Source organism: Giraffa tippelskirchi, chromosome 3 (assembly GCF_054371585.1).
Source record: "Giraffa tippelskirchi isolate mGirTip1 chromosome 3, T2T-mGirTip1v1.2.pri, whole genome shotgun sequence".
Taxonomy (NCBI): Eukaryota; Metazoa; Chordata; class Mammalia; order Artiodactyla; family Giraffidae; genus Giraffa; species Giraffa tippelskirchi.
In genome coordinates, this window is record NC_137277.1 from 172,834,087 (window position 1) to 172,849,592 (window position 15,506).

Genomic DNA, 15,506 nt, shown 5'->3' on the forward strand with positions numbered 1-15,506 from the left:
TCTGTAGATCCTCTTCAGTGAATTGCCTGTTCATGTCATTTGCCCATTTTCTAAGTGGCTAGTTGTTTTCTAAGGAGTTTTAAGAGTTCTTCATGTACTCTGGATAAACATCCTTTGCTGGATATGTGGTTTATAAATATTTTCTCTAAGCCTGTAGCTTGTCTCCTCATCCTCTCAACAAGGTCTTTACCAGAGCAAACATTTTTAAATTTAATGTGGTCCAATTTGTCAATTTTTAATTTTACTGTTCTTGTTTTTTATGTCCAGTCTAAGAACTCTTCGTCTAGCCTTGGTTTCCAAAGATTTTCTTCTCTGTTAAAAAAAATATTCACTGGAAAAATGAGATAGAAATAGTTCACTAGATTCTTATTACTATGAGATAGTTCTCCAAATCTAGTGGAAAAAAGCATCTTCCCCTATACCAATACAGTCCAAAGTTCTCAAATTCAAGCATGCACCAGGATTTCCTGGAGGACTTGTTAGAACACAGATTACTGGCTTCACTCTCTGACTGTCTTGAGAATTTGAACTTCTAACAAGTTCCCATGTGATGCTAATGCTGCTGGCTCGAGAGTTACACCTTGAGATAGCCCAATATATTCTAACTTTACTGAAGGCCAAGAAAATTGAGGTCGTTGGTTATTGCAAAAAAAAAAAGAAAAACAAAACTGAAGACTGTCCTCTGATCTATAAAGGGTTTTGATGAGCAGACTGCTAGATTTACTTTCAGGTCTACAGTGGACAAGGAAAAACACAAAAGCAGAGAAAGCAGCGGAGATTCCAGTTGTACATGTGGGAGACATGAAGAACCAGGGTGATGCTGGTTAAGCCAACGGTGGATAAGCCAACGGTGGAGAGCATGGATTTTTCTATACTGAGAGTCCTTCTAAAGGCCAGAGGCCATTCTTTGCTCTGAATTGTTTTGAAAGTTTCCTGTTTCAAGGTAAATGATTAAGTTTCTAAAAATGTAGGATATGGCACAAAGTCAGTGTAGATGAATTCTCCTCCATTTCTAAACCTAAGTATAGTCATTGAATCCTTTGATTTTATAGACATTTTCTCTCTCTATTAGACCTGCTTTCCCTTTAGTTACACACAAGGAGAATTTTCTTGGGTCTTACCAGTCAGGTACTCGTGGTATGTTCCTGGTGTGGCTTGGCAAAGACTCATGCAGGGACTTTTTATCCCTGTATCACACAGAGATCTTAAAAATCTTCATCCTCTTGCGCATTAGTGTGCATAAATAGAGTAGGGGAGTGGGTCCTTGATCAACATCTTAGTTCTGTCTGGCCCACTGACTGTATTTATCCTTCTCATAAGAATGGGGTGAAGAATTGCTTTCAGAAACTGTCAAATAGAAAATGAAAACATGTTCACCATTCCCAAGAATAGTACCAGAGTAAAAACAAAGAGAGTTGGACCTAAATCTTCAGGGGCAGGTCTAACCTGGGGTCAGTGAACTTTGAAAGCACCTGGAAACACCTGCTCCCAATCCATTTCAACACACCCTGTCATCAGGCCATTGCCACCTAAGAGCCAGATGCCTGCCTGAGCCATTCAGTACCTCTTCCAAAAACAACTCTCTCTGACAAGGCTTTTATGTCAAAAGCCATATACTTCCAATTGAAATTTGAAAAGAAAAGACTTAAGGCAGATTTGGAAACATATGACATTTGTCTTAAGAATATCCTCAGGGATGGCGTTGGCTGATTTAGGGTAAAACATCTCCTGTTTTTCTGGAGTGGCAGCAACTCAAGCTGGATTCATGTTCCTTCAAACCAAGGTTAGAGGGAGGCATTTTTGGAAAGAATAGTAACATCCCCAAGGACTTCACTGAGTTCCCTGGTGGCTCAGATGGTAAAGAATCCACCTGCAATGCAGGAGACCTGGGTTCAATCCCTGGGTTGGGGAGATCCCCTGGAAAAGGGAATGGCAACCCACTCCAGTATCCTTGCCTGGAAAATTCCATGGACAGAGGAGCCTGGTGGGCTACAGTCCATGGGGTCACAAAGAGTCAGACACAACTTAGTGACTCACATGTTCACTTTCACTGATTTCAAAGAAATGAGGTGTCACAGTGGTATCAGGAGACGGAACATGGACAGGTCAAGCTGCTCTGAGACCTGTTTGTGATTCTGCCATAATGCATCTCAGGGCAACTGTGATTATAAAAGAAGTGAATCTGACAAGACTTTCTTTATTTGGCTTGCCTGAATTTATAGACTAGAGAAGGTCCTTTCATAGCAAGACAATTAATAAAAGTTTTTAAAAAAGATTTAAACATCAATAAATGGTGCCTTATTCTATTTATGATTTCATTTTCAGCAGTACAGCACTGCTGGGCAGAAGAATACAGAAGAAATGGCATGTAGCATATGGACACAAAGAGGAAGAAGTTATGTCAAAGAATTTCGGAAAAGCAAAAGCGTTTGTGACCATGATTCAGTTTTCAAGTTTGTTCAATATGTGGATTGACTGCAGTGGCTGGGGTATCTTGTTGGCCCAGTTCTTTCTTTCACCTCGGCAGCAGGGTCTTATGAAATTAAACAGTTTGTAATGTGACAGAAAAGAAAATATACAGTTACAGCCCTTGAGTGCACAGCAGTGACTTCTGGGTCACAGAAAGAGAGACGAGGAGGGTTGTAGGAAAGACTTGCCAACAGACAAGCCCAGTTCCAGCAAATGCTACCAGCAGTCAGGCTGGTGCCCCTAGCAGCAGCATTGCTTCTGGCTTCTGCTGGCAACAGCCCTTCCCACCACTGCAGCCATATGAGTTGCAGCTACAGGTGCAGCTGTGGCAGCAGACCATGGGGACGCTGCAGCAGCCCCCACAGCAGCCATAGCAGCAGGGGCAGAAGCTGGTGCACCAGTCGACCTGGTAGTATCTGCAGCTGTTGCAGCTGCCACAGCCCCCACTGCAGCCACCACCACAGCCACCGCCGCAGCCACTATCACAGCCACCACAACAACTTCCACAGCTACAGGTATCAGTAGAGAGGACTCAGGAGAAGAGGGAGGTCCAATGCTTGGCTCTGCTAAGGGGCTGTTAAATAGTCCATCTGGGGGCTTGGCACATGGTATGCAGTCACCTCCTTGTTCTTTTGACCAATTTTTATGGCAGATGCTTATTTCCTGTTTGTTAATACCTCTGTGGATACATGGAACTTGATTGTTTTCCAGTTTTAGCAAAATTCACTTCTACTTCACAAATGGAATCAGAACTGAAATATTTAATAAAACACTGCATTTTCCCAGTATGACTGCCTGAGCATGCAGTTCTCCTGCTGAGTGTTAGATGGTCTAAGTCAAGGCCAGCCAAGCTTTCCCTCTGCTCACACAGATTGGTAAGAGCCTCACAGAGGAAAGAGATCGGTTCTAATCTGATCCATCTTTTAGTCTGCTGTACTTAGATACATTTTATGTACATTATGTCATCTACTCATCCTTAACAGTAAATTAGATATATAGAGTCTGTTAAAAGGGAGTTTTTAGTCAAATAAGCCTAGGAAATGCTATATATTATGTCTCCATTTGGGAAATTGACAAAGCATCCCAGAAGTAATAAGGACTCCTGGAGGGAAAAAAGCCCTTAAAAATATCAGGATTCAGCAATAAAGAAATTTCTTACTCATAGAATAGAAAATGTAATTTAAAGAAGAACACCTTCCGAAGAGCAACAAAAATTGTAATATAACAGTGAATAAATCTAATAATATGCAAGGATCTTTATGGAGGAATTTATTAAATGTTGAAGCACACAAAAAAGAAATGAAGAGAAAAATATATTAGGTTTATGAATGGAAAGTCTCAATAGATAAAAGACATTTTAACGATCTTGCCTGGTCTAAGGGATGCCCGTATATCTGATAAAACATTATTTCTGGGTGTATTTGTGAGGGAATTTCTAGAAAAGAATTGTATTTGAATCAGTAGACTGAATAAAGAAGATCCATCCTCATGGTTAGGGCTTCCTGGTGGCTCAGTGGTAAAGAATCCACCTGCCAATGCAGGAGGCACAGATTGGGTCCCTCCCTAGGTTGGAAAGATCCCATGGAGGAAATGGCAGCCCACTCCAGTATTCTTGCCTGGAGAATCGCCTATACAGAGGAGCCTGGCAGGCTACAGTCCATGGGGTCACAAAGAGTGAGACATGACTAAGTGACTGAGCATGCACGCATCCTCCTAATGTGTGTGTGTGCATGTGTGTGTGTGTGTGTATACACATATGCAGAGAGAGATGGATAGACAAATATAGACACAGATATTTTAGGGGAAGTGATAGGTCAACAGATACATAGATAGATAAAGTACAAGGAGGATATCAATTGAGGGGTTACAGAGAACAAACTTGACACAGGAGAAGCTCATCTCCATTCAGTTCAATTCAGTTCAGTCACTCAGTTCTGTCCGACTCTTTGTGACAGCATGGACTGCAGCATGCCAGACCTTCCTGTCCATCACCAACTACTGGAGTTTACTCAAACTCATGTCCATTGCGTTGGTGATGCCATCAAACCATCTCATCCTCTGTTGTCCCCTTCTCCCACCTCCAATTTTTCCCAGCATCAGGGTCTTTTCCAATGAGTCAGTTCTTCTCATCGGGTGGCCAAAGTATTGGAGTTTCAGCTTCAACATCAGTCCTTCCAATTAATACTCAGGTCTGATTTCCTTTAGGATGGACTGGTTGGATCTCCTTGCAGTCCAAGGGACTCTCAAGAGTCTTCTCCAACACCACAGTTCAAAAGCATCAATTCTTCGGCACTCAGCTTTCTTCACCGTCCAACTCTCACATCCATACATGACTACTGGAAAAACCATAGCCTTGACTAGATGGACATTTGTTGGCAAAGTAATGTCTCTGCTTTTTAATATGTTGTCTAGGTTGGCCATAACTTTCCTTCCGAGGAGCAAGCATCTTTTAATTTCATGGCTGCAATCACCATCTGCAGTGATTTTGGAGCCCCAAAAAATTACGTCAGCCACTGTTTCCACTGTTTCCCCATCTATTTCCTATGAAGTGATGGGACCAGATGCCATGATCTTAGTTTTTTGAATGGGTTTTAGGCCAACTTTTCCACTCTCCTCTTTCACTTTCATCAAGAGGCTCTTTAGTTCTTCTTCACTTTCTGCCATAAGGGTGGTGTCATCTGCATATCCAAGGTTATTGATATTTCTCCTGGCAATCTTGATTCCAGCTTGTGCTTTATCCAGCCCAGTGTTTCTCATGATGTACTCTGCATATAAGTTAAATAAGCAAGGTGACAATACACAGCCTTGATGTACTCCTTTTCCTATTTGGAACCAGTCTGTTGTTCCGTGTCCAGTTCTAACTGTTGCTTCCTGACCTGCATACAGATTTCTCAAGAGGCAGGTCAAGTGGTCTGGTATTCCCATCTCTTTCAGAATTTTCCACAGTTTATTGTGATCCACACAGTCAAAGGCTTTGGCATAGTCAATAAAGCAGAAATAGATGTTTTCTGGAACTCTCTTGCCTTTTTGATGATCCAGCGGATGTTGGCAATTTGATCTCTGGTTCCTTTGTCTTTTCTAAAACCAGCTTGAACATCTGGAAGTTCACGGTTCACGTATTGCTGAAGCCTGGCTTGGAGAATTTTAAGCATTACTTTGCTTGTGTGTGAGATGAGTGCAATTGTGTGTGTGGTAGTTTGAGCATTCTTTGGCATTGCCTTTCTTCGGGATTGGAATGAAAACTGACCTTTTCCAGTCCTGTGGCCACTGCTGAGTTTTCCAAATTTGCTAGCATATTGAGTGCAGCACTTTCACGGCATCATCTTTTAGGATTTGACATAGCTCAACTGGAATTCCATCACCTCCACTAGCTTTGTTCGTCGTGATGCTTCCTAAGGCCCACCTGACTTCACATTCCAGGATGTCTGGCTCTAGGTGAGTGATCCCACCATCGTGATTATCTGGGTCGTGAAGATCTTTTTTGTATAGTTCTGTGTATTGTTGCCACCTCTTCTAGTTAAGAAAGGTGCAAATTAACACCACAATGTGGAATATTTTATACCCATGTTGATCAAAGTGTTCAAGACTAATGATATCAAATATTAGTGAGGATGCTGAGTGACTGAAGTTGTCATGCACTGTTGGGTGAGAGTGTAAATCACTCTCACCACTTTGTAGAGCAATTCAGCTGCATCTGGCCGGGTGGAACATGTGCATTCTTCTGTTTATTCATTTATATCATTGTGGGTTAATAGAATAATCTTGTTCTATTCAATGAATTACAATCTTTTAGTATCATTATTTTGATGCTCAAGCTGTCCCAGATTTTACCTGGGGCCATACCTGCAAGCTGGCCTCTGTAGCTTTTAAAAATATCTCCACTATTTTTTGAGCACTGACTTAGGGTCCGGCACAAGATGTTCAAGGTCTGTTTCATCCCTTCCCAGCTTCAGATCTGAAATCAGTCATTTCTCCAAAGAGTCTGTCTCTTTTATTGGAGATTGGTGCTTAGAATCCAAGATCTAGGTGCTAGGTGAGCTCACTGCTTAGATGATTTTCGGTACTCACAGTTCGGCTATAACACAATATAGGTGTTCTTACACAACATGGCACTCTACAAGATCATGCAGTAAAAACCACAGGGCTATGGGATTGGGGAAGAGCACTCAAAAACTTCAGTGACTTGTTTACAGAGTTGAAACAATAAAAATTGTGCACAATTTTACATGTTATATGTTTAGTATAAATCCTATGATAAGCAGGTCTTTTGTTTGTTTAGTCAGTAAGTCATGTCCTACTCTTCTGTGACTCCGTGGAGTGTGGCCTACAAGGCTCCTCTGTCCATAGGATTCTCCAGGCAAGAATACTGGAGTGGGTTGCCATTCCCTTCTTCAGGGGATCTTCCTGACTCAGGGATCAAGCCCACATCTCCTGCATTGCAGGCAGATTCTTTACTGCTGAGCCACGAGGAAAGCACAATAAGAATGGTACTTTGCCTTGAAAAAGACCTAAAGTTTGCTTTTGGAAGTGGCCCTGAGAAAGGTTGCAGCCTGCATTATTGTCAAGTGGTGCAAGAAGGTGTCTCCAAAATGGGAGGGAAAGTTGTATTTGCAGGTGTGGATGAGTGATGCTCTTAACCCATAGGACACACAGGTAGCTGGTGGTGGTTTGAAGTGTGTGTGTGCATATGTGTGTTAGCTGGGTGCAGCTTTTTGCATTTACCTGGTGTTTCTCAGGCACAGAATCCCACACAAACAAACGCAAAATTTGCATTATGCTCAAATCTTTCCCTAACATATCTATTTCCTTGGAACAAATATTTTTTTCTAGCTCTATTGAGATATAATTAAAAAATCAGTTATTTATAGTTAAGGTATATGATGTGATGATTTATTATATGCACATATTATGGAATGATTACCATAATTAAGTTAATTAATACATCCATCACCTTGCATAGTTATCTTTGTGTGTGTGTGTTGAGAATGCCATTCATGGTGGCAGTGGTGCTAATAGCCTTAACTCCTGTCTCTCCTTCCTTTCCTACGGCAACAGCATTTCCTCCTATTTTCCCTGCTCTCATTCTTCCCTTCCTTTATTAGAATGTAATGGAGCTACAACCAAAACAGGTGGGACAAAAAAGGCATCTTTAAAAATGGGTAGAATTTTGATGGTGGCAGAAGGCATTTTCAGCTGAAAGCACAGCCACAAGGGAGGTACGGGAGTATAAAAGTTCAAGGTGTGACCATGAGGCTGGGGTGTTTCTTTCATGGGAGAAAAAAGGTCTGCGTCACAGGCGTGGTCTAGTGTTGCCCTGCCTTCGCCACCTTTGCTCTTGACACTGTTCCTTCATGTGTGTGTTACTGCCTGAGTCCTGCCTGTTTCATTGCTTTTGTCTCCGTTTCATTTCTGTCACTGGATGGAGTCGGAATCAAACTTAAGCTTGGCTGCTCTGCTCAAAAGTCAACGTTCAAGAGACAAGGGTTGATGGAAAAGAGAGATGCTTTATTTAGGAAGTAGGCAACCCTGGAGAGATGTTGCACTAGTGTCCCCCAAACCATCTTCAAATTCCCCATTAGGGGGAAAAGGGAAAATCAGGAAGTTTCAGGGGAGTGTGGCAAGGGCCTACATGCAGAATGCATGGTCAGCTCCAACAATCATCCTGAACTCATGCGATGGTCAGCGTCATCTTGCTTAAGCACAGTTGATCTTTAACTCCAAGGTTGGTCTGTTTCCATTTCCTTGAGGCCAATTCTTGGAACCAGACAAGCCTCAGATTCTGTACGGCTCAAGATGGAGCAGCTTATCATGGTTACAGTCTGGTCATCATGAAGTTAGCCTTTTCCCTCTGGTGGTAGTTTTAGTGCCTGCAGAACTCAGGTATGTGCATCAGACCCTCTTATCTATGTCCTTCAGGTAGGAACTAAAGATTCTGTGACTCTGTGATATGGCTGATCTACTGTTAAAATTGTCACCAGTTCTCCTCACCCAACTGCTATCTTTTGTTACTACATGTTCACATCCTTCTAATCGTTAACTCTTGGAGGCCTGGGAGATTAAAGCTTTTCTATATACAAGAGACAGGTGGAGGACGTGGGCTGGGGTTCTATCCCAGGAAGTCTTAAGAACCTGCTCAGTTACATATATAAGTGCTTAGTACTGTGTTCAGTACGTAGTACTTGTACCATGAAGATTAACTATTATTCCAGTGAGTGAGTGAGTGAAAATCACTTAGTCTTGTCTAACTCTTTGTGACTCCATGGACTAAACAGTCCGTGGAATTCTCCAGGCCAGAATACTGGAGTGGGTAGCCTTTCCCTTCTCCAGGAGATCTTCCCAACCCAGGGATCGAACCCAGGTCTCCCGCATTGCAGGCGGATTCTTTACCAGCTGAGCCACAAGGGAAGCCCAAGAATACTTGAGTGGGTAGCCTATTCCTTCTCCAGCCGATCTTCCTGACCTAGGAATCGAACCAGGGTCTCCTGCACTGCAGGCGGATTCTTTACCAACTGAGCTATCAGGGAAGCCCGTTAGTAATGGTATTAATTTCCGGTCTCTCTCTTCTTTGATAGTCTTGGGTCCCCCTGGAACTGTGGACAGAGGATTAAGCTGTAAGGGTCAATTGAAACCAGATTGTTGAGGCCATTGAATGCTCTGCTGGTGAGTCTCAGCTTTATTTTAAAGACAAAGACAATCACAGGATTGTTGAGTGGGAAATGCATTAGAAAATACCATTAGAAATGCCTTTAGAAAATACGGCAGCATGTGGTAACTATTTTAACATAGAAGCATTAAAATTCCATAAAGTGGCATAAAGATGTATCCTCGATGAAGTGAAAGTGAATAGTTGGGAACGTTTTTACATAGGTTGTTTCCACAGGGAACTAAGTTTCTGGATCTTTGCTGTAGCAGTCCTTGAAGTGTGATTCTAGTCTCCTTGGATTATCTTCCTTTTTCAACTGCCTGTCTGTGTGAGACTGAGTTTTCTTTATTTACTTCAACAAGAACAACACAGTTCGATGGAGTCAACACAGAACTAGATGTGACCACCCAACGGACTCTAAGCCATCTTTTAAGCCAGACATTAAAGAGATTAGCAAAAATGTGAAACAAATGCCACTGTGCTCACTAAATACTTTTCTTTGTTTGGGAAGTGTTCTTGTCCCCAAAATGTGTTATTTTATGTGAGCAAGTGATGGGATTATATTGTTGTTTTAAAATGAATTCATAATTCTTAGTATTAATTTCTAGTATAGTAAGTAGCAATAGATACCAGTCATACAACAAGAGCTCTTTGGGGTCATAAGTGCTTTTTAAGAGCATGATGGGTCCCAAGACCAAAAAGTTGAGAACCGCTGTTCTACCCTTTCCATTCCCTATGGTCAACGTTTTTCTAAATTCACCATAAGAATCTGAACTTGGGACTGTCCTGGGAGCTCTCTCACCTGAAGAGTGAAGGAAAGCAGGGCCTTCTAGCTGAGAGTAGGCTCCGTGGTCTAATAGGTTTGCTCTGTTGAGAGTCGCATGACCCATTGAAGCTCTGAGATGATCTACAGTCGAAACATCCGGTTAGCTTTATTTAAATGGATTACTTTTGAAACATAACTGAATCTTTTTTTGTGTTGTTGTAAGTTTTAACATCCTGTGAAACTAGTGTTCTACCAAACACATTTTGAGAAGCGCAATGTTGAGTATGGGATCTTCCCTGGTGCTCAGACCGTAAAGAATCTGCCTGCAATGCAGGAGACATGGGGTGGATCCCTGGGTTTGGAAGATCCCTTGAGAAGGAAATGGCAACCCACTCCAGTATTCTTGCCTGGAGAATCCCATGGACAGAGGAGCCTGGCGGGCCACAGTACATGGGGGTCACAAAGAGTCAGATAGGACTGAGCGACTAACACTTTCACTTTCTTTTTTCAATATTGAGTATAGCCCTTCTCTAGCCAAGGATCTAATGTGAGTCCTGAGCTGACACTGCTGAAGTCAGCCATCAGAGGAGGGGGTCTTTTGGGGGACAGAGGAGTTTCCTAGGGCTTGTGAACTCGCATCTCATGGTTGTCTTGTCACCTGCTCTATGATTAAGACTGGACCTACGTATGTGACTCATGCAAGAAGTATTCATTACAAGGCAGAAATGTGAGGGTTAGGAGGTCCTGTAGATGGATCTGGTCTTCCCCACAGAGAGGGTGATTTTTATAATTTGTTGACCGAGTTCACCATTTGTAATCAAAGCTTCTATCCCAGGTTAGAGAAACAGACATATCCACTAGTTTATATATATGTGGATCTATAACTTTCAGACTGATGATGGCAACAGCCATGTTGAAAGTTACCTTCTTTATATAAGGTTCTGTACTCTCTTTCTCCTACTGAAAGGACCCCTAGGAGTTTTCCCTGGAGAGGTGACAGGGGAAATACACAGTTCCTCTGGGAAAATATTAGTGACTAAGGAAAATGCCAGTGGGCAGCAAGGTATTCCCAGTTCACCTATGCTAACACTGGCTGTGTTTGAAAACAGGGACAGGTCCCTTGATAAATGCTCCCATTGGGTGAAACAAAGGTAAATTTAGTTAAACTGAAGAGATGTGACTTAATGAGTCGAACGGTGTCTAGAAGGAAAATGAGCAGGAGGAGGAAGAGGTTTTCCTAGAGAAATGGAAACAAACAATTCCAAGGACGTGGTCACATGTCTTCCCTCTCCTGTCCCCAGAGCTGTTATATAAGGGTCCCCTGTGGCAGAAGGTGACATCTGACCTCCCTGCTCTCCTGAGTCTCCCTCCTCACCGCTTCTGAGTCCTCTCTACTGACACCATGGGCTGCTGTGGTTGTGGGAGTTGTGGTGGCTGCAGCGGTGGCTGCGGCGGTGGCTGTGGCGGTGGCTGTGGTGGTGGCTGCAGCAGCTGCAACAGCTGCAGATGCCACCGGGTCGGTTGCTGCACCAACTGCTGCCCCTGCTGCTATGGCTGCTGTGGGGGCTGCTGCAGCGTCCCTGTGGTCTGCTGCTACCGCCGCACCTGCAGCTGCAACTCCTGTGGCTGCGGCTGTGGGAAGGACTGTTGCCAGCAGAAGAGCTGCTGCCAGAAGCAATGCTGCCACTAGATGACCGCCCGGCTCCACCCAGGAGCTGAGGAGGACATGCCCTCTCCTGCTGGTAAGGCTACTTCACCCTCTTCGGTCCATTTCTTTCCTCTAAAGCCTTCGTCACCAGCTTTTCTTCTCCTCCTGCGTGTGCTTCGTGCCTCATCCTTCTGAGATCTTCCTTTGCCCACAAACCACACAACACGGCAGGGAACAAATATGCCACAAAAAACTGATGACGAGATAGCTGGGCAAAGCCCAAGTTTGCAGAGAACCCTCATTTACAAATAAACCCTAGGGTATTTGATTGTGTTGTTTAATCTTTCAACACGTTCAGGCCCAGGTTTGGGTCGTTTTGGCGTTTCCTGCCTGTGTGGATTCTCTTCCACTGCTGTGTGTGTACACTTGCTGTTTTACACTGTCTAATAAAATGACTCAATGCACAAGGAAGCCTGTTCACTAGTCACATGTGTCATCAGTTCCTCTGTTGGTGTGGTGTCTCCCGCTCCCGCTTCCAGGGCCATTTATCAGCAGATTATGGGTGTTTATCAGCCCAGCCCCCTCTGATGCTGCCCCGTAATGACTCTTTTCCTGGGGTCTCTCGGTGCTCAGACTCGCCCAAGGCTTTTCCAGGGTGGGAACTGGTGGTGGTGGTGGGTCTTGGTTTCTTTTGTAAAATCTAGGAGATGAAAAATGGGCCTCAAAGGAAGGCAGAACTCACACAGCCCCCCACCCTGCAGCGCCTGGTGGTTTCTGAAGAGCCTGGGAACTCCTGGCCAGGGTGGCCAGCTTGAGTGCCGAGGATGGTTCTGCAAGGCTCTTGTTCTAGCTGATGTCCTTGGCCTTGCCCCCCACACTGGTTTATTCTTTCTCTGCTTCTGTCAATTTTGTGTGGTAAACTCTCTGGGCCTGCCCTTGAGGACGGAGACCTATGCTCCCCACTACTGACTGAGTGGGCTCGTTGGATTCGTTAGGCAGAAGTGGGGGTGGCGCTGCGCTGTCAGGTCTCCCAGTAGAGCAGCAGGGGCTCCTCTCAACCCCTTTGCACCCTTCTTAGCTCCCAAATCTATCCGGGTAAGAAAGGGTGAGTGGTTAGCTGGCCTGGACCCCTCTTTACACTCATGACTACTTCTGTTGCAACCTTTCACCACGGGGGTTATATTAGACCCTTTACAGGTAAAGAGACTGAAGCGTAGTTAAGAAACTAACCTGGAGAAATCAACCAGTAAATCCTGATTTCATCCCAGGCTTCTCTGACACCAAATCTGACAATCTCTTTCCTATATTGTAGTGATTTTAGAAGTTTGGACCTATTGCCTCGTTCATTTCTTCTTTCTCTCTTTTATCTCCTTAAGTTCAGGCATGTGTGCTTAGTGTGTGCCTAGTTGCTCAGTCATGTCTGACTCTTTGCGACCCTAGGAACTGTAGCCCACCAGGCTCCTCTGTCCAAGGAAGAGGCAAGAATTCTAGGGTGGGTACCCATTTCATTCTCCAGGGGATCTTCCCAAGCCAAGGATCAGCCCTGTGTCTCCTGCATTGCAGGCAGATTCTTTATCACTGTACCACCAAACTGGGCCAAACTCTTGTAAAGCAAGAAGTAGGGCTGGAACTAGGAGAGGCTGAGTCAGGTCAGTTCAGGGTCCAGTCCTATCTCTCTTTAAAATTTTGATATTTTGTTCATCATAGATTTTTTTGAAATAAAACCATCTTTCTTCACTGATGACATGTCCTTGTATATAGAAAATCATAAGGAATCAACAAAAAATAGTTATCGGGGATAATAAATGAGCTCAGCAAGGTTGCAGGACACTGAATCGAGACACACAAGCACTTATTTCTAAACACTAGCAATGAACAACCCAAGATGAAATTAAGAAAACAATTCCATTTACAGGAGCATCTGAAAGAAAAAAACACTAAGGAATAAATTTAGCAAAAGAAGTGGAAGACTTTTACACTAAAAACTACAATACACTGCTGAAAGAAAGACCTAGACAAGTGGAGAGACATTGAAAGCTCATGAATTCGAAGACTTAATACTGTCAAGATGGCAACACTCCCCAAATTGTTCTACAGGTTCAAGGCAATCCTTATTAAAAACCCAGTTTCCTTTTTTGCATAAATTGACAAGAAGATTATAAAATTCGTAGGTCCATCATAGATATTTTGAACTGGTTTTGATTTTTTGGAAATATGGCATCAAAATATTATTTATCTTGATGACTTGAGGTTTCTGGAGCCACCTTAAATTTTGCTCCCCAGGAGAGGACCTCATTTACCTTATCCTAAACCTGGCTGTGGAAGGAAAGAAGCATTATCGTGGCCCAAGTAATCCCAGCCCATTCCACTACTGTTATTTCTATGAGAATTTAAATAGATTTTCTACATAGAATGATGCTTGTTTGTTGGAAAGAATGACTAGTTCAAATTGGTTGCCCTCAGACCATGACCTGGCATCAGTGACCTTAAGGACTAGGAATAAATAGGAAAGTCATCCTAATACTTAGGAACAAACAGATTCCACCTAAGAGGGGAGTCAATGGAAAATGCTCAGACCAGCGTGTGGCTGATTAGAGGTGGGAGAGAGGAGAGCACCACACTCCCTTGGCAGCTCATCGCAGTATATCAGGTCAAGAACAGTTTGCTTGCACTCAAAAATCCCTTTCTGACTAATCATTCTGCAGGGTCCAGACCAGTGTTCGGCAACATTTTCTCTAAACTGTGTGCATGCATGCTCAGTCATGTCCTACTCTTTGTGACCCCATGGACTGTATCCCGCCAGGCTCCTCTGTCCTTGGGATTCTCTAGGCAAGAATACTGAAGTGGGTTGCCATTTCTTTCTTCAGAGGATCTACCAGACCCAGGGATCGAACCCAGGTCTCCTGCATTTCAGGCAGATTCTTTACCACTGTGCCACCTGGGAAGACTTGAAAGGGCAATAAACAGCCCTTAAATTTATGAGTGGCTTTGTTCCAATAAAAGATTATTTACAGAAACAGGTAGCAGGTCAAAAGTGGTCCTTAGTCTGTTGCTCCCTGATCTAGACTTTGAACTCTGAAGATACCAAGTGCAGTGTTGTATAGGGGTTAAGAGGGTCAGTTCAGAGATCAGGCTACAGGGCCTGTTTCCTGATTCTCCAATTTCTTTGGGAACTTAGACAATGAATGTTCCAGAATCTTACTTTTTCTTTATCTGTAAAGTGGGAGTATTAACAGTACTTTCTTTGAAAAGTTATTGCAAGAAGTGAGTCAAATGATACATGTAAAATACTCAGAATTATACCTGGAACATTATAAGAGCTCAAAAATGTCTGTCCTGAGAACCAATAAAGGTTAAGCAGTATGGAGGAAGTACTTGTATTATGGATTTGACTCTCTTTGTAGTTGGGAAAAACCCATTCTTTGTGCTTGAATGTGCTGGGAGGGCCTGATCATGGCAGGACCACACAGGGAACCCGAACTCCTTCAGGGAGTGGGTTCTCTCCTTATTCCTCAGTGTTTGACTCATGTCTCATCTCCCTCCCAAGACTGCATCCTGTCAGTTCTCTCTCCTGGGACCTAGGGCCTCTCAACAAAACCATCTGCATGTGTGTGTGCATTGCTGAGTTGTGTGTCCGACTCTTTGTGACCCCATGGACTGTAGTCCACCAGGCTCTTCTGTCCATTGGAATTCTCCAGGTAAGAATACTGGAGTGGGTTGCTATTTCCTCCTCCAGGTGATCGAATCTGCATCTGCTGCTTGGCAGGTGAATTCCTAACCACTGAGCCACCTGTGAAGCCCCAAAACCCTTTGACACTGGACTAAGAGCGTTGCCTGAGTTTCCCTTCTGCCTGTGAGATCAAAGTACCAATTTCCATCTTTAATTTATCCCATAAGCTGCTACCAGCTACATCTTCCTGAAACATCAAAGTCTTCACATCCTAAAATTCATAACTAGTCTCAACTTTTATTTCTGATTT

General features: G+C 43.5%; 1 long non-coding RNA gene across 1 annotated transcript; it reads left to right on the forward strand.

The window, feature by feature from the left end:
- Window positions 1–197: 197 nt before the first annotated feature.
- Window positions 198–3,257, forward strand: LOC145543395 (uncharacterized). The gene is made up of 2 exons (XR_014080693.1): window positions 198–943; window positions 2,326–3,257. It is a non-coding gene; the product is annotated as an uncharacterized LOC145543395 (long non-coding RNA).
- Window positions 3,258–15,506: the final 12,249 nt, after the last annotated feature.